This window comes from Carettochelys insculpta, chromosome 2 (assembly GCF_033958435.1).
Source record: "Carettochelys insculpta isolate YL-2023 chromosome 2, ASM3395843v1, whole genome shotgun sequence".
In the NCBI taxonomy this organism is placed as follows: Eukaryota; Metazoa; Chordata; order Testudines; family Carettochelyidae; genus Carettochelys; species Carettochelys insculpta.
Genome location: NC_134138.1, coordinates 116,377,265 through 116,396,323, shown reverse-complemented (window position 1 = coordinate 116,396,323; position 19,059 = coordinate 116,377,265). Strand labels below are relative to the sequence as shown.

Here is a 19,059-nt window from a genome sequence, read left to right as displayed (position 1 = left end):
CATTTTTTTGTATTCTGGTTAAAACCAAAAGTCAGTTTCAACATCTGAGTGATTGTAAACAGCTTCAAATATTTATTGGAGAGGCTTGGGGCCTCGCATGCTCGGAAGTGTGATAGAGTTTTTCCTAGTAATTAGAAAGAACCCAGCCGCAGTTCAAACCTAGCGAGCTGACATAGAAATGACAGGTCCTCCTCAGCAAACTGACATTGCAGTTTGGCAATAGCTTCTTTTATTGCAGCTGCGTGCTATGTTGTTTTTCTTGTCACGGTCTTTTCAACCTTGATACTCTGATCAGTAAATATATGTATTTTGCAAGCCATGGTAACAAAACACAGTCACTTCCCCTTAGGTTCCTGATGCTTACTAGAGTGCATCAAACATTAGCTGAATTCTGCAGTATCTTCCGCTCAGTTGGAGAACATCCTGAGATCGTTGTGATCCTTGTTGCAGCTTAGCAGTGTGTTGTTCCTCTCCCTGTTTAGGGGTGGGATGGGTAAACTCCTTGCTCTACAGGAAAGGTATTAAAATAAGTCTCTTGACTGGGATCGTTAAGCTGAGGACGCTCTTTGCTCAGCTGGACAGATTTAATAATTGGGTATTAAATAGTATTGGACTTGAGAGCTTATTGGCTTCTTTTTTTAGGGTTATTTTGTATAATTTGCAAATGATGAACAGTCAATATGCAAGTTCAGGTTGTGTCTGTATACTTCCATATATGGAAGAAAGTTAGAGATTAACTCCACTCATCCCTTGCTATATGAGTGCAATTGGTTCCCAATTTTCTGGTCGTAAGCAAAAACTTATAAGAAGGGGACACTAAATTACCATTAAAATAGACGTAAAAGTCTCTGATTGGTTCCTAGTGCTCCTAATTTGGTGAAGGAGTGACAGTATGTGACGCTGCTTGTGAAATGTAAGTGAACCTTGGGTTTGGGGGTTGGGGAGGGTTAAAGGCTGGGGGCAGTTCGCAGCCGTGGGCGGGAGGGAGGGTTAAAACCTGGTGGTGGGTTGGGTCCGTGGGGTGGGAGCGTGGGCGAGGGGTTCAGGCTTCTGCAGTTTGGCTGTGCAGGGCCGGTGGGGTCGGGTGGGGTTAAGTCTGTGGCGATTTGGGTCTGTGGAGCCGGTGGGAGGGTCAGGCTGTGGTGGGTTGGAGCCACGGGGAGGGGGTTAGGCTTGTATTAGTGGGGGGAGTTCACTCCTCTAGTGAACAAAGGTAGGTATATGTGTCCCTTGTTTAAGTGAGTACTTATAAGTAAAACTCACTTGACAAGGGATGAGTGTAATATAATAAAACGAATGAGTCTCATTTTCTGCTCTGATGGTGCAAAAGGGCCTTAATGTGAGTGCAAGTACAATTTATTTTTGATTTATGGATGTTTTTACTTTCATTGCACAGCTAGTCAGATTCTTTGTCATGAGTTCTCATTTACACTAGGGGACATGAAGATCCCTTTCCAAACTGAGAATTCAGGCCACAGAATCTAACTGACTAGTTGTGCAATGGTGTTGTGTAATGGTTATGAGAGTGGGAGATTCTTCCTTGTTCTGTCTGCTGCTCAGTTTATGCCCTGAAATGTGAAAGCTCTCGTTATTTAGTGGTAAGATAGTACTGTGCTAGTTACATTATAAGCATTCTACAAAGACAGATGAGCAGATAGCTAAGCTGATACCAAAAAATGCAATGGGAATTTGTGTATTTTGTTGTACTCCTATTTAAGTCAGGGTGATGTCATTGTTACATGTGTCTTCTTGGTCAGTTTTTTTTTACAGTGTATAATTTAAAAGTTAACTTTTTTCATAAATCTAACTCACAAATCCTGTAGTTGTGACATATTAAAATATGCAGAAGAAAGCTAACAGAGAGCCTTGTGGAAGTATCAGATAACAAGTATATATTTTTATCCTCCTTCACTTTTGCCATGATCCAGCATTTTAGATACCAAAACTGACGCTTAAAGGCACTTGACACTTCGCATTCTGTCAGACTCATTCTGTTAGGTTCAGACAGCATTCACACATTATAGATTAATCAGATTAAGCTGTTACTGGTGAAGGAAGGGCGTGGCTACTGTACTGTAGTGGCGTGTAATATTTTGGTATAAGCCTGTAAATAGATGATCTTTTCAGAATAAGAGTGTCCGCAAGGGGAGTTACTCAAGAATAGCTACTTTGGTAAACTTCCAAATGTAGAGTAGCCCTAACATATCCAAATGCTATGGTGTTATATGAAAATTGAGATTTTCTGATTAATGAGGGACATCATAAGTCTCTATCTTAGAGTCCTTGGAGAGGAAATGACTTGCTCTCTATCTTTATTTGGACCAGGAGATAACATGAGTCACTGAGATTACTGCTTCCTCCTGTTGGATGAAAAGGGGATTCATATATATATTTTTAAACTGCTCTTTACCATATGTGGCCCCATATCAGCTTGCTTTGTTACTGAGCCTGGGAATTCATGCCATTTACAAATACAGACCTCAATTCAAAAAACAGGAAATGCGAGAGTACTGAAAAGGCATTTGTCTGGCAACTCGAGATGACCGTGTCATATTTAGTCATTTTAATGAACAGCCCTTGTACCATGGGAAAATTAAGGCATAATAAAAACTTTATAGTAATCTTTGGCCCCCAGAATGAATTACCGACAGTCCAGTCCCAGTGGTGACATTAAGACTGTTCTAAGATGATAAAATAAAGTTCTGTAATTTTTCCATTTTCTTATGTGGATAATGTGATAATGCTCACCTTATTCTAGCTGCACAAGTGACCTGATCCTTCGTACAAATCTGAATGTTAAATATGTTGTAAGGTAACTTTCTTGGATCATACCAATAAATCACTTTTGAGTCGGCTTTGGGCTTTAACAGCACAGATTGTCCTGGATTCCTGGTACTTTACTGTTTATTAAAAATAACAAATAATTAGCAAAATAAACCATGCAACATCAATGGATTAGCTGCATTCTTTCCCATTTGGAACTTTTTATGTAGGCTATGACCAAAGTCCTTCTCTTTTTTCTCAGCATCTATTCAGGCAAAATTTCCACTCACTCAGCAAATTCCTTCACAGACATGAGTCAACTACATGGGTACAATCAAAGTGCACATTCTCATTCACTCTGGATATTTTGGCTGAGTAAAAGATGTAGTAGGGCATCAAGGTCTGACTCTGGGTGAATGCTATTTTACCAACAATGTCACAGAATAAGACTATACTTCCAGAGAAGCAACGTATTGGTGACTACTGAGAGGAAAAACTCTCAAGATTTACCACACTCTTGTGCAAGAGGTAAATGTAATATGGAACAACTGTGTTTTTGTTACACGACAGGATAATTGACAGATGGTCATGTTGTTTTAATTATCAAACTTGTTTTTAAGGCTGTCTTCTCACTCTATGAATTCCATAAACCAGTTTAAAAAGAAAAACTGGGAAAACAAATTCTCTCATATAAACCTGTGGCTCCCCAGCATGCTAGTCAGCCGCACAACACCTGGCTCCTAGAAATGGCTTGCACCACCTCTCAGTTAATGTATTTGTGAAATTGAGAGACTAGAAATGCAAGACCCTAATTAATATCAGCAGGTATGGAAAAGAAATTTAATCAGCTGTTAGTAAGGGTGAGCTTAGAACTCACAGCTTCTCTGGTCCCCAGGTCAGTACTGCTCCTAGGGGCTCTCTCAGGCTCACTCATTCCCTTTTCTGTCAATGGATATTGCTTGGCTGGGCACAGCAACAGAACAGGGGGGCTGATTCACCCAAAATGCAGAATGGATAGCAAATCCAGCATACCTCAGAAGTTTGGCAGGGAGGAGAAATGGAGATGTCAGCTGATAGGAACTGAAAAAGAAGACCGATTTCATTCAGCTAACCATGGTATGAAATTTGGACACATGGCTGTATCACTGGTTCAATAGCACCATTGTTCCAGTTCTGATTCTGGGAGTTGCAGGGTGCCATTAAAAACACTTAAAAATCAACTTCTCCTCTGAGGTTGGGAGCACTCGGAACCTGTTAGGAGTGGCTGGACTTTGTAATATTGAGCCCTCTTTTTTTTTTTTTTTAAATTTTGTGACAGGGTGCAGCCACAGAAGACCCTTTGAAATGTTCCCACATGTGCTGATCATGCCACTGACACCACCTTCTTTTTTCTCTGGGGCTTCTCACCACCCTATCCTGATGATCCAGGTCCTCTGGCTCCCCGCCCCCCACCATACAAGGCATAGAATTAGGGTTACTGCCCCTGTTGCAGAGCAACACAAACACTGAAGTACATCATCTCTGGAAAGATGCAATTCTAGGGCACAACACCTAGGAAACTAACCCCCAAAAGGGTGTTTATTATCACAGGGATTTTGTTAAACAACATAAATTACTGGCTTATTGGCACACTTAAAGATGCCTGTACAACACCACCTGGGGCTTTTGGTGTAAACATGCTTTCGTCTGGCTTTGTATTTTTACACACATTGTACAGGTTGAACGTCTCTTTTCCAGGACTCTCTGTTCTAGCAACATCCCTAGCAGGACCAAGGCTGGGTGCTGTAACTGAGAATCAGGCTGGGTTGTTGGCAGCTGGAAGAGGAGCTGGAGGCTGGGGATGCAGTGCCCAGTGGCCAGGATTGGCAGCAGGGTCGGGGTCAGCATTGGAGCCTGGAAGGATCCTAGGGTCTGAGGGTGGCATCAAAGTCCAACACGAAGGAAGGAGGCAGGGCTGGCATCAGATCCTGGCCAAGGATGCAGAGCCTGGTGGCTGGCGGCAGGGACCTCAGCCACCAGGGCCGCTCGCTGAGGCTGGCAGCAGAGTCTGCCTGGCAACTAGGAGTGGAGACAGACTGGCAGCCAGATCCTGCAGTGGAGTTGGGACAGGGGCACAGATCCCAGAGAGGAGCCCAGCCCTGTCTGTTGATGTATCCCAGGATAGCTCAGAGTCCGTTAGCACAGGGACCTCTCCTCATCTGGCAAACTCCCTCACTCATTCAGGATCAGCTAGATCTAGCCTGTAGTATTCCTTCTTGATTGTTGGAAAAAGTACAAACAATAATAAAACAAATAGCTCTAGATGATTATATTGTCACTCTACAGAAAGATTTTATTTCATCATACGAATGACTCGACAGAAATGGTTCAGTCAAAGCACAAATTCCATTTGGATGGAGCTAGAGCTGAAAGTCACCTGCCTTGCACACAAGCTGTCTTTGGTAATGTCACTTTTGAAAACGAACAAGTTTAATTACTCCTACAAAAATGCGCGTGCTTGCAGCTACTTGATGAGGGTCTATGTTTGGAGCTAGCTAGCCTTTTACTTGCAGTGTGAATAAATTCAAAGAACAGGCTGTGACTGAGCCCTTAAGACATGAATTCTAGTCTCTTTGAGTTTGTTCAGGTGGTCTATAAATATCTCCAGAGCTGTACTGAGCTCAAATCCAATGCAGATTCAAAACTATGATGAAAAAGCCCCTGGAAGCTGAGTTGGGGAATAAAGGTGGCTTTGTTTTTCATTCCCCTTTTGCTCTTTGGAGCTGAGTTTACTTGATTACTTCATTTAGATGAGAAAAAGGGCCAATGCCGTGGGGTATGGCTGAGTGCGTCCTCTGAGGTGGCATTCCCATTTATGCAGAGGGCAGGCAAAGGGCCTACACACCATTTAAATTCAAATTAAGGCTTATTTTTAGGACTTAAGTGGTGCACACTGATTAGTTGTAGGGAAACTGATCCCTTCCCTTGCATGCCAGGTTTGATTTCATTCTGAAGAACATAGCTGAAACTAGCAGAAAGGCCTGGTTGTTAGTTTATGCATAAAGAGGCCAGGGCGAGGACTGAATTTTTTGTGAGTTAGGGCTAAAAAACAGGAAGTGGGGATAGAAATCCACAAGTGGAATAGTGGAAGGAACAGGAGGGATTTGAAATAACATCCTTTCTAGATCTTCTATGATGTATGGTTTGTATCTATCATAATGTAAGCTTTTTGGTCAATAAACAAGTACAGTATATTATAGGAATGCAAGCCTACAGGTATGCTAGTGAGTTTTTCTGACAAAACTGGTGGAACGTCCACACGCAAAAAGTAGTTTGTCGACAAAACTCTGCACTTTTGCTGGCAGTGTTCTGTGTCTCAGCCATGAGGCAAAATGCTGCTTTCAACAGATTCTTTGTTGACAAAAACAAACCTGGGGAATGATACTCTGCAGGGGTGTTTTCTCGACAGACAGTGCATCCAGAACAGTATGCAGCCCTGTCTGCTGTGCTTCCAGGTGCCTGTTTTGTCAAGAGAGCAGCTGGACAGTCTGGCTGCTCTGTAAACAGAGTGGAGCGCTCTTCCAATTGGCTTTTATATGCGGCCACACTCTGTTGACATAAGTTTTGTCTGGCAATCTCTTCCAATAGTGACTTGTGTTGCCAGATTGCTGTTGTGTAACTATAGCCCAAGAGGTGCTGCATCAGACTAATGGTTTTTAATGCTTATCTGCCTCTGAGGCTATGTTTACACTGCATGCTTAACTTGAAATAAGGTGCGCAATTTGCGCTATACAAATTGCATATCCTATTTTAAATTAATTTTGAAATAGGCTATTTCAACATTTGGCACTGTCTACACAGCACCAAATGTCCATACACTGCACTATTGTGAGGCATCCTTTACTTCTCTTGCAGCAAGGAATAGAAGGATGCTGAAATAACACACCCAATATTTCAAAAAATAAGTCAAAATACCAAGCTCATTTCATAGACGTGGAGTAGCTATCTCGGTATCCTGAAAGAGCTCACATCTTACAGTAGCTTCTCATCTACTGTACTCCTCGGGTCCTATTCTGCAGAACTGCTGCTTAGCCAGTCAGTCTCCAGCCTGTAGAAGTGCATGGAATCCTTCTGTCCCAAGTGAAGGACTTTGCACTTGTCTTTGTTGAAACTCATTAGATTGCTTTTGGCCCAATCTTCTAACTTGTCTAGGTCACTCTGGATCCTGTACCCTACATTTCAGTATATCCTATATGCTCCCTCTGGCCCTAGGTTGGTGTCATCCTCACATTCCTGTTAGCTAGTTTAGCTGGCATTGTGCCTAGCATGTGGGATTGTGGACCCTATTTCCAGGTGCCTATTTTATCTCCTCCATTCAACTTGTTTGTGTGCATTGCAGTGTTGTTCTCTGATTTTTTCTTTCTAGGTGCCCAAAAGTTAAACACCATGAAACTCAGCATGCCAATGCTTAAGTCCTTTTGTGGATCCCACCCTGAATTCTGAGTGACAGCCACTTCCCTATATTAATAACTAATATTTTATGACTGGCCAGTAGCCCCAATATGAGTTAGAGCCGACACAGAACTTAAGCTGCTGGAATGCTCCCCTTAGGTACTCCATTTCCGGCTGCAATCTATCATGATATACTCCCTAAGGGAGGTGAACCATGGCAATGTAACTCTTGCTGTGCATTTTTAATAAAGATATCTGGAGCCTGGTGTAGTTATGAATGGGTAAAAAGTGTCTGTAAGATGCTAGAATTCTTGAAGGAGACAGGTGAAATGTAATTAGCCTCCTTGAAATTTGGCCAGGCACAATGCTAACACTCCTAATTGGGAGGATAAGTAGGATGGAATCATTAATTTTGACAAGGGGCAAAAAGGAGCTCTGAGGCAAAAGGTATCACTTCTAGGAGCCTGGTGCCCCCTAATATGGTGGATCACAGGGGAAGTGATTTTTATATGCCCTCATCAGAGGGAAGGTTACCATAACGGGAGTGCCCAACTTCCTGCAGCAAATGTTTTTTTGCGGGAGGCTGGTCCAAGTCCTCATTTGCTGAGTTTGAGGCATAATGGGAGACATTCCTGTCACATTAAAATTCCACCTTTCTCACAGAAAGGGAGCCTTTTTTTTTTTAATTCCACAGGATGTTATGTTCTTTGTTGCCCTTTAGGACAGGTGGAATTTTAAAGCCCAAAATGGTAAATTGATCCATGTTTCCTGTTTGCCACCATAATTCCAAATCTCCATGGATGCAATTTTTGATGTAGTAAGCTCAGGCTAAAGGACAGCAAATAATTTGTTAGCCAATATACACAACCTGTGTTATTCGTTGTGATGCCTGAATGTAATAAATATGTATGGCCCTTTAACAAAGAGCAACAGCAGTAAATGCATCAAGCTTCAGTAGGAGCAACGAATGGTTTACAGGTTGGCACCCTGAAATATTTATTTTGTGTGATTTAAAATATTCAGATTGGAACATTTTAAGGGATACTTTTCCAAGGTATATACTTGTCCCAAATTACAGCAGCAGTAGACTTCACAGGCCAGCTACCAAGTACACATTCATGCTGTGCATATGTACTGTTCAAAAAATAAGTGCTGTTGGAACTGCAAAAAGTCACAAGTCCTTTGGAAAGAAAAGCGTAAAAAGACCAAATTAAAAACAAAAAGGGCAGGGGGGACTGAGGGGGTGGTACAACAAAAGAAACCCTGTAAGTTTTCCCTGATGGGGGAAGATTCCTTTAAAATCCATCCACAATGGAAATTAACAAAGCAAGTTATAGATGTACACCAGCTGATCAACAAAGGAAAATCTTCTACTGACTAGCCCGGTCCAGCTATAAAATAAGGTATCTCATTTGTGCTTCAACGAGTCCCTGCCCTGAGATTTATCCATCATTTATGTTGTATATTGCTTAATAATAACAGAGCTATTAGCTCAAAATTACCTAACAACCTTGCCCTTTGCAAACAGTGGACATTTAAAAATCAATCTCTGAAAAGATTAGTGGGGGATTTACTGTCTCCAAGAAAAAATAAACCATAGTAAAGGTATAATAAATAATTATAGTTTAATTATGGTGGTAGATTGCAAGAATATGTCAGCAGGTTCTGGAGAGAAAACACATATTATACTTGCCTCTCTCATGAAAATACAGTGCAGTCATTTTTGTCTTTTTCTGCCTTTTTCAGACGTGATGGATCTTAGTGTGGATCAAGACTCACAATAACACAAGTGCAAAAATAAGGCAGAGAGAAAGTGACTTGCATATGATAGCTATCGGAGCCCCCTGGCAACAACTCACTGTGTGCTGGGCATTGGGCCCCTGGTACAGAAGGAACCAGAAACCTTTACTGAGGTCAGTAGCAAAACTTCTGTGGGGGGTAATCTTGCAAGCAGTCAACTGGATCAATGAGAAAATCAGAGCTGCATGGACCCATTGACATAAATGAGAAAGTAGAGGTTCAGTTTTGTTTTGGAAGCCAAGCAAGATAGCACAACTCAGAGAGTCCCTGCTAAACCCCTTCTCTGCTCTCTGATGAGATTACTTGCAAATGCTCTGAGATAATGGTGCCCAAGCTTTTGGGCATCATGCCCTCCTTTTGATTTTTGAGAAACCTTCATGCCCCCACCTCTTCTTTACCATCAGCCAACCCCCCTTTAAAAAATTCAATTTGTAATTTGAAATAAACGCAAAAACTTTATACAAAAATGCTCCTCTCCCCCCAACTCCATCTGTATCAGCAACTGGAGACTTTACTCGGGCAGCTGCCAGCCCCCCAAAATCGTGGCCATCAATGGAGACTTCCCCCTGGAGAGCTAAAAGACCGTAGACTGTAGCCAGCACCTGAATATAGTGAGCACCAAGGGAGACCCACTACCTGTCCCTATTCACAGCGTGCCCAGGCTTGGGTCTGGGTTTGAACCTGGCAAAGTTTTAGAAAAGAAGACCCTTAGAACAAGAATTTGTTTAAGTCATGGGTGTCCAACCTTTTGGCTTGCCTGGGCCGCACTGAGTGACGAGGAATTGTCTTGGGTCGCATATAAAATATATAATATAGTTAATGTATATAAATCACATAATAATGTTAAAAGTTTACGATCTTGTGGGGCCGCATTACTAGCTGTCCAGGGCCGCATGCGGCCCGTGGGCCGCGGGTTGGACACGCCTGGTTTAAGTAGATATGGGCGCTACATTCAGTGCAATGAATCATTGAAACAGTTATGGCTTGCAGCAGCTAAAAGACCCTCGGCTACAGCCAGCACCCAAAAATTGTGGCCACTGAGGGAGACTTCCCTTGGGTGGCTAAAAGACCCACAATTACAGCCAGCACCTGAAAATCGTGACTGCCCAGGGAGACTTCCCCTGTCCGACTACAGGACCCTCACTGTGTGCAAGATGCGTGGCACCTTGTGCAGCGCATCCTTCCATTGGTTTGGGGTCAAGCCACGTGCTGCTGCTGGGTGTGGGAAAATTCCAGACTGTGTGACACCTCCAGAGGCAGGGAAGGGAGGAGATGTGGTGGTCAGGACTAAATGTAAGCGGCTGAAAAGAAGTTTCTCATCCAAGCACGACCCCCACCCCGAGACTAGCTGCCAGGGGATGATGGTGAGGGAAAGGTCCAGAATGCGTGGTGCCATGCAGGGAGGGAAGGGAGAGTAGATGTGGGGGGGAACGGAACAACATGTAAAGGGCTGAAAAGAAGTTTTTCATCGTATCATACAAGCACGACCCCCATCCACAGCCTAGCTGCCATGTGGGGTGTGGGGGTGGAGGGGGCGGGGCAGCAGCTGGCACCAGGCAGAGCAGAAAACAAAGGCAGCTAGGAAGGGTATATACAGAACCACAGACCCCACAGCCGTGCTAATAACAAACACAAAGAAGATTTTTCAGCCTCTCATGACCCTATAGCCATGAGCTTCCAGGTGCCGAATTGAAATGGTATTCCTGTTGCCAAATTCCTCTGCACCTGAGAGCAGTGGAGATGCAGGGGCCCAAGTAGAGAACTGTGGAGCACACACAGGACATCTCTGAAGCTAATCGAATTTGATTTAAGGACATCGTGCTTCCTCACTACCCTTCATTCAGAATTTTACATTTGAACTGAACACTACACTTGTCAGGTTATTACGATATGATATTGATATTATGTCAATTTTAGTGCACCATATATTGAGCTAATGGAATTTACAGTGAAGACAGACACTTGGTAAAACTGGTCTAAATTACTTAAAATCAATATTATCTCGTAGTGTAGACATAGCCTCTGTCTCCACACAGGGCGTCTGTCTATCACCTGCCTGGGCAATGCGTCAGGAAGAGAGCTTGGCTTTGGAGGAATCAGTGAATGTTGGGAGATAGAGAGTTGGTTTATTATTGATTATTAATTACTAGTCTTCTTCCCTAATACAGTTGTCCCTTGAGTTACATGAGGATTGCATTTCCACACAGCCTCACGTAACTTGAATTTCGCTTAAGTCAGGGGAGCAGCTTTTGACCCCTGGCAGAACAAACGTACTACTGTAGCTCCTTTTGAAAGGTAAGTCCAGGGTTGTGGGGGCAGCTGGGGAGGGTTAAGCCTGGCAGTGGGCTGGGGCCATGGGACAGGGGCAGGGAGATTAAGCTTGGGGTGGGTTTGGGCTGCAGGGAGGGCAGTGGGGTGAAGTTGAGCCGGAGTCATGCTTGGAGGGGGGGTTGAACTGGTGCCGGGGGGGGGTGTTGAAGCAGAGCTGCACACAGGGGGTTCGAACTGGAGCTGCAGGGGGCCAGGAGGGTTGAGCCAGGGTTGGATGGGGAGCAGGATTTTGAGTGGTGCTTAACTCATGTTAGCTGTGTCTACACGTGCACGCTACTTCGAAGTAGCGGCACTAACTTCGAAATAGCGCCCGTCGTGGCTACACGCGTCGGGCGCTATTTCGAAGTTAACTTTGACGTTAGGCAGCGAGACGTCGAAGTCGCTAACCTCATGAGGGGATCGGAATAGTGCCCTACTTCGACGTTCAACGTCGAAGTAGGGACCGTGTAGACGATCCGCGTCCTGCAACGTCGAAATTGCCGGGTCCTCCATGGCGGCCATCAGCTGGGGGGTTGAGAGATGCTCTCTCTCCAGCCCCTGCGGGGATCTATGGTCACCGTGGGCAGCAGCCCTTAGCCCAGGGCTTCTGGCTGCTGCTGCGGCAGCTGGGGATCCATGCTGCAGGCACAGGGTCTGCAACCAGTTGTAGGCTCTGTGTATCTTGTGTTGTATAGTGCAACTGTGTCTGGGAGGGGCCCTTTAAGGGAGCGGCTTGCTGTTGAGTCCGCCCTGTGACCCTGTCTGCAGCTGTGCCTGGCACCCTTATTTCGATGTGTGCTACTTTGGCGTGTAGACGTTCCCTCGCAGCGCCTATTTCGATGTGGTGCCGCGCAACGTCGAAGTTGAACATCGACGTTGCCAGCCCTGGAGGACGTGTAGACGTTATTCATCGAAATAGCCTATTTCGATGTTGCTACATCGAAATAAGCTATTTCGATGTAGGCTTCACGTGTAGCCGTAGCCGTTAAGCGCAACTCACAATCATGCATTTTGAGGGTTTACTGTACTCTAATAAATTTGTTAGTATTTAAAGTGCCACTTTTCTGTCCTTGTTTCTATATTCCTGTTCCTGTCTATTTTCCAGTTCCATTGTTATGCTATTATTTTTGATGTCTCATTCCTCTGTTCTTTTTTTAAACTTACCTTTATTGGCCCGTGTAGTTGGTTTTTCACAGCTTTCCTCCTAGCAGTATTAGTACTGATTTCCTCCAGGGACCACACCCATGTGTACTTGAGGCAGTGAGAAGTCACTTCAGGTGGAGGCAGAAGGCATCAGAAAGAACTCGGAACGTGACTACGAGGAGAGGGAGGAACCACACCAAATACTGTTGATAAGAAGCACTGGGCTGACAAAAAGGAAGTGGTTCAGCCACCCCTTTGGAAAGGGACTACATTTTATTAGGTTACATCTACACTATGAGATAACTTCAAGTTTAAGGCAGTTAGCTCAATATTACAATGTGGCTGTCTGCACTGTAAATACCGTTAGCTCAATTTAGGAAGCACTAATATTGATATTGTTGGAATCAGCTGGATGTAGCATCAATTTTGAATTCAAAAGTTTGAATAAAGGCCAGTGTGGAAGCACCATGTCTTAAAACTGAATATATTAGCCTCCAGAAATGTCTTGTATGTAAGCCACAATGCCCCACAGTGCTCTGTTCTGGCAGTTGATCTCCAGGTGTACAGGAATTAGGTAACAGGAAGACCGTGAATTTCAATTCAAGACCCGGAAACCCGTGACTGTGGGCTCATGTTTGTATGAGAGGCTGAGAAACATCTTTCTTTCTTTGCTGTTAGCGCTGTGAGTGCATTTACCCATTTCATATAGCCCCAGCACGGAATTCATGGTTCTGTCTCTACCTCTGCTAGCTGAATGCTTGCTATTTTTTCTGTGCTGCCTGATACCAGCCACTGCCCCACCGCACGATGTGGCAGCAAGGCTGTTGTGGGGATCATGTTCGCATAAGACGCTGAGAAACTTCTCAGAAGTTTACATTTGTGCAAGCCCCCCGCTCCCTTCTCCACAGGCGCCATGCAGTTGGGGTCTTTCCCACACTCACGCACATCATGTAGCTAGACCCTGACCCAATGAAAGAATGAGCCTGATGTTCAGTGCTAACCATGCTGCCAGGCACCACCATATCCTGGCTTGCGCTAGGTTAGGGCTCCACAGGCGTGAAAGATTTTTGGGGCTTCCTGCCACATGGGGAAAGTCTCCTGCAGCGGCTAAGATTTTCAGGGTATTGCTGTTGCTTGCCGAGGCTTGCAGCCACCCAGGGGAGACTACCTCATCTGGCTCCCGCACTGAAACTGCCCCCAAGGCCTCCCCAAGGACTGAGGGGACTAGCTGTTACTGGAAGGAAGTCTCCCCAGCACCTACAAATTGCTGAGCTGCGGGGAGTGGTTCAAGTGGCCCTTGAGCCATGGACCCCGCACCCCACAGCCAAAAAAAATTTTGGGGACCATATCAACTGCACATTCAATCTCCAAAATGGCAATGCAATTTGGTGAGCTCCATTCCCCATCCCCTGTGTTGGCAATGGCTGGGTAATGAAGAGGGAAGCCAAAAATCTTTTCTCCTAGCCTTTTCTGTTCTCTTTCTTCTAACTTTGGACCTCTTCACATAGGGAAGAGTGGGTTGAGGGCCAGTTGAGAATACAGACTGTGCACAGAAGCTGTGTAGTGAACTGGGAACCCAAAACCCTCCTCTCAACAGCTCTCTTTTTTTGAAAACGTTATTATCAACTCTTTCGTAAAGCTTTTCATTGTCCCTGTGTTATTTCAGGGATCAGATGTAATCAAGGGAGTGGGGATTGTCAGTGAAAGGTCAGTTAAGAAGACACACACCTGCTGATTTTTATAAAATCCTCCATAATTCAGTTACAGCTACAGTTCCAAAAAGCAATTCAGTTACAGAAGAAAGAGATTTCTGTGCATTTGGCAATCTTTGTTGATGCGCTAGTTTTCCTTCCTTCCACCATGCTTACCACTTACCACTGGAGGGGAAAGAGGATAATGCAATGTGGGAAGATGATGCCACATACCTGCGAACATACCGAGAATGCTACAGGGGTGAGGGAACTGTGGGATAGATTCCCACAATACACTGCTGCAACAGTTGATGTTTGCCAATTGAAAGTGGTAGCAAGAAGTTGACTTTGTGAGGAGCATGCGGAGAGGTGAGCATAGCCAAATTTGAATTTATAAATTCCAGCATTATAAAATTGATATTATTAAATTTGAATTCATCTTGTAGTGTAGATGTAGACCCATTTAATCATGTTTTGGTTAAACATGAGTTAATACTGGCAGAATACATTGGAAAACAGTTGGATGTCTGAAAACATACCTGTTTGTTCAGGCCAAATGTGACACCACCACACTAAATTGCTCCTGAAGGAGATACAATTGATATTCTTCTTTATGTATGGGGCACAGCCCACTCTCTAACTCCCAGAATAAAATCTACAGGGAAAGGAGACTATTTTCCGGGATTCCTGCTGATGGACAAATAGAGACAAGCAACTAGCTCTTGCTAGTCCCCCACTCTTCCTCTCGTAGGTTCTTCAGATTTTTTCCTCTTCTCAGGATCCTTTAGCACACTACTCCTCCTTCTCTCTGGTCAGCAGAGTTCTGCTACTGGCCTCCTCCTCGAGGTGCTGCAGCAGGGTCTCTAATAACGGGCAATAAAATCTGCAGTGATGGCAAAACCGTTTCTGACCACAGCCAGTCCTTTTTTATATTTCCTATGCAGAGATGAGATGGCTTTCATGATGTTTGTTTCTGTTACCACTGCTGAGACGAGATGCCATGTAATCATGAGAGAAGCTCCAAGCACAGCATGGGAAAGAGCTTTCCTCTCACCACTTCTCTTAAATTCAAGTATGTGAAACAGGATAGGATAAGAAACAAAATCCAGCACCTGAAGTGTTTCCAGGCTTCCCCATTCACATGTCCTTCTGTGAACAATGCTCATAAGTCACTGCTTCTGGCAGAATCTACTTTCTCTCAATGTTTTATGAACTTTTATGTGCTCTTGACAGTTAATCACACCACTGAGGCTTTGCCTTTATTACTTCTATGTTCACAGTTACTGATGTAATAATGTTTTTTTTAAAGTAAAATTATTGTAACCTAGATGGAGTGATTAAAACAACTGTTCTGGGAGATTAATAATTCTTAGGAAAGGGGATTGAGGGGATAATCTACTATAATTGGCAAACAGCCTCATCTGATTTAGGCATACCCAGGCAGATCCATTCCTCCTGCATCCAGCCATCTTCTCCATGTTTTACCAAAGGTGGGGTTATGTGTGGTTTCTGTTGAAAGCTAGGCACTTACTGATGGCCCTGGTTCTTGTGAGATGTGTGTGCAGAAAACAATTGAAGAGAGATGTAAAATCTGGGCTCTGAGGTTGCAAAACTTCTGAAGTGAGGCGTGTCACCTGCAGGGGTCTCTGGGCTAACTCGGTGCTGAGCACAGTGGACACCCGTGAAGATAGCACTTAGTTCACTGGATTAGGTGAAGACGTGAGCATTTACAGACATAAATGACCCTGCAGAAGAGCTCACTGAAGCGGGGAGCTCTTGGGCTAAGACAATAGCCTGTAACCACAGGCACTGACTTTCAGCTTTCCATGGGGGTGCTCAATCACTGGTCTGCCTGAGCTGCCCTCACTCCTCTTTCTACCTTGTTCCTGCTTCTTCCTGGGTCCAGTCCATCCCTCCCGCCGAGCATGGTCTGCTTCTTCCTGCTCTCCCCGGCTCCCTTCCCTGGCACTACCCATTGCTGAACAGCTGGTCAGTGGTTGGCAGGAGGCACTGGGGGAAAGAGGAGAGGGAGAAGTTGATTGGTGGAGCCACCAAACAGCGGATCAGTAGGTGGCTGGTGGGTGCTCAGCAACCCACCATATTTTTCTGTGTGAGCTCTAGCCCAGTAGCACCGGCGGAGTCAGAACCCATGCCTATAATGATATCAGAACAGAGGAAATGGCACAAGTCATTACCTTTACAGAGGAATGCCTCTGCTGTAAGGAGTCTCATGAAAGGTGAATCCCAGGTTGCTGAGCTGGACAAGAACTTTAGGGACTAACTATGGTGGGAGATAGAGCTTATTGGACAGGAAAATAACTTGCTAGTAATTATAGGCTATACATTTGAGTTTTATGTTTTTCTTTTACTTGTAACCTCACGTTTCCAAACCCTAAACTTGCTTCTACTTGAACCTGTCGAGATCCGTTAAACAAACTTCAATTTAGTTTTACTATCAAAACAAAAAGCAGTCAAGTAGCACTTTAAAGACTAGCAAAATAGTTTATTAGGTGAGCTGTTGAAAGCTCACCTAATAAACTATTTTGCTAGTCTTTAAAGTGCTACTTGACTGCTTTTTGTTTTGATAGTGTATAGACTAGCACGGCTTCCTCTCTGTTAGTTTTACTATAGATACATCCAAGTGCCTGGTACTAAGGAGAGTATTGAACTGAGGTAAACCAGTGAGTTGGGGCACCCTGCTTGGAGATGATTAGTCTATAGGGTAGATCTCCAGACAACAAGGGTCTGGGCACTCGAGTGTAACGAAATGAAGTTTGTAAAGTGCTAGCCTGAAGCAGGGAAGAGTGGAGCTCACAGAGCATAGGTGGGGAGTGTTTCTACTGGTGGGAACAGATAGGCCTCTGAGCAAGTAGTCATCATTCACCCTGGTTACATCACCTGAAAAAGTTCACACCTTGCCATGCTGCAAGTACTATCAAGATTTTGTAATGAATCTGTGATACTCTCCTTTGACACAGGAACACCAAAACCTGATTGGGTTGTGGCCACGCAGTAGCTTTTTCTTCGAGCAGCGCAACTGTCTATCAGGTGAGTGTGTGCGTCTATCCTTACCACATTGCCTAAATCTGCATTTCAGGGTCATCTTGATGGTTCAGCAAGACATTGAGGCTCTAGAGGACCAAGTCATGAAGGAGCATGAACAGTAAATGAGGCAGAGTACTGGGATGCCCTATTGCGCTGACAGCAGAGAGGGAAGGAGAACAGCCATACTGACTGCATAGAAACAGTTATGAGTCCCTGCCCATGCAGCTAAATAAATCCCTGGTTCAGGAAACACTTGAGTTCACGCTTCTGTTCATCCCTGTGTAGAAAAGGATCTAAATCACCAATTTACCTGTGTTGGCTGGGCATGCGTAATGTGAGTCATATCTGAATATGTATGCTACCTGTATGGCTCTGGCGACCCACATGAGTCACACCTGCATGCTGATTGGGTCACAAGTGGCTGTGAGCTGAGACCCACTGATTTAAACACAAGATTAAATGTGACATTAACATATGTTTAAAGCAACATGCTTATTTAAGCACCCTTCCCTTAATCAAGACTTAAGGCTTACCCATTGCCACAGAAATACAACTATATACGTGAGGTTAGCTGCCTCCAGTTACTAATCAACATTGTTTTGTGTAAAATATGCTGTTCAGAGCCAAGCACTTTAAGAAGCCATTACAAATCTGACTAAAAGCTGTACTGTGGAAAGAGACTAAGGATGCCAGCTCATGAGTTATACTCTCCTATCTGTCCATTTGAAAGCAGAACTCACTAAATTCCATGGGAGGGATTCGGGCTTAACATAGATGGGGCAAGATAACCTCACATTTCATGGAATAAGAACCACGGGGATGAAAGTTACTGTTTTATTTTTACTCAGAAATGCCAGTGACAAATGTAAATAGCAAAGTAACATTTGGTGACTGTGTATACATGTAGTGAGAAGAGCGAACTCTGGGGTCAGAGATGTTTTGGCCTCTGTGATGAAATCCTGTGCAACCTACTTGAGATGTTTAATTTTTTAAGAGATCTAAGCTCTGACATGCATTATTCCTTGTTTGTTGTAATCTTTTTGTCTTTCTCGTCTCCTTGTATTTGTCTGCTGCTTTTTCCCCCTTCTCTTTCTCTTTCTGTCTCTTACCTGCACCCCAACCCATGTCCCAGCCCTGAGCCCCCTGCTGCACCCTAACTTCCACCCAGATCCCTGTGGAAGTGGGGGTGTGGAGGGAAGTTTGCCCACTTCTGCTGCAACTGGAGTCTCCACGAGGACAAAGGAAGCATCCAGATTTGGCCCTAAATAAAACAGTAATATATGAGGATTGTTTAAGGCACAGAGAGCTTCAGTTCCTTTAGTAGAAAAGGCAAATTACATGGTGAGATTAAAAGCCTTCCTGTCCCTATTCAGTGCTCTGGAAATTATCTGGCTGTTATCTTTGAAGACTCTTGGAGATCCAGAGAGATCTCAGATGATTGGAAAAAGGCAAATGTAGTGCCCATCTTTCAAAAATGAAAGGAGGACAATCCAGGGAACTATACACCGGTCAGCCGTACCTCAATCCCTGGGAAAATAACGGAAAGGATCTTCAAGGAATCCATTTTGGAGCACTTGGAAGAGGGAAAAGTGATCAAAAGTAGCCAACATGGATTCAACAAGGGCAAGTCCTGCCTGAGTGATCTGATTAGCTTCTATGACAAGGTAACAGGCTCAGGGGACATGGGGAAATCAGTGGATGTGATATACCTTGACTTCAGCAAAGCTTTTGATATAGTCTCCCACAACATTCTTGCCCATAAGTTAAGGAAATATGGATTAGATCCTTGCACTATAAAATGGATAGAAAGCTGGCTTGATGGTCGGGTGCAACAGGTAGTGATCAATGGCTCAATATCTGGATGGCTGTTGGTTCC

The 19,059-nt window shown here is 44.2% G+C and overlaps 1 long non-coding RNA gene across 2 annotated transcripts in view; it reads left to right on the top strand.

The window, feature by feature from the left end:
- Positions 1-11,169: 11,169 nt before the first annotated feature.
- The window catches only part of LOC142008643 (uncharacterized), a 39,042-nt gene continuing 31,152 nt past the window's right edge, over positions 11,170-19,059 (top strand). The window contains exons 1-3 of one of the 2 annotated variants that reach the window (XR_012644196.1): positions 11,170-11,289; positions 15,083-15,210; positions 17,117-17,186. This is a non-coding gene — a long non-coding RNA (uncharacterized LOC142008643). Of the gene's footprint in view, positions 11,290-15,082; positions 15,211-17,116; positions 17,270-19,059 lie in introns of those variants that run through there. The other variant, XR_012644195.1, reaches the window with a different exon arrangement.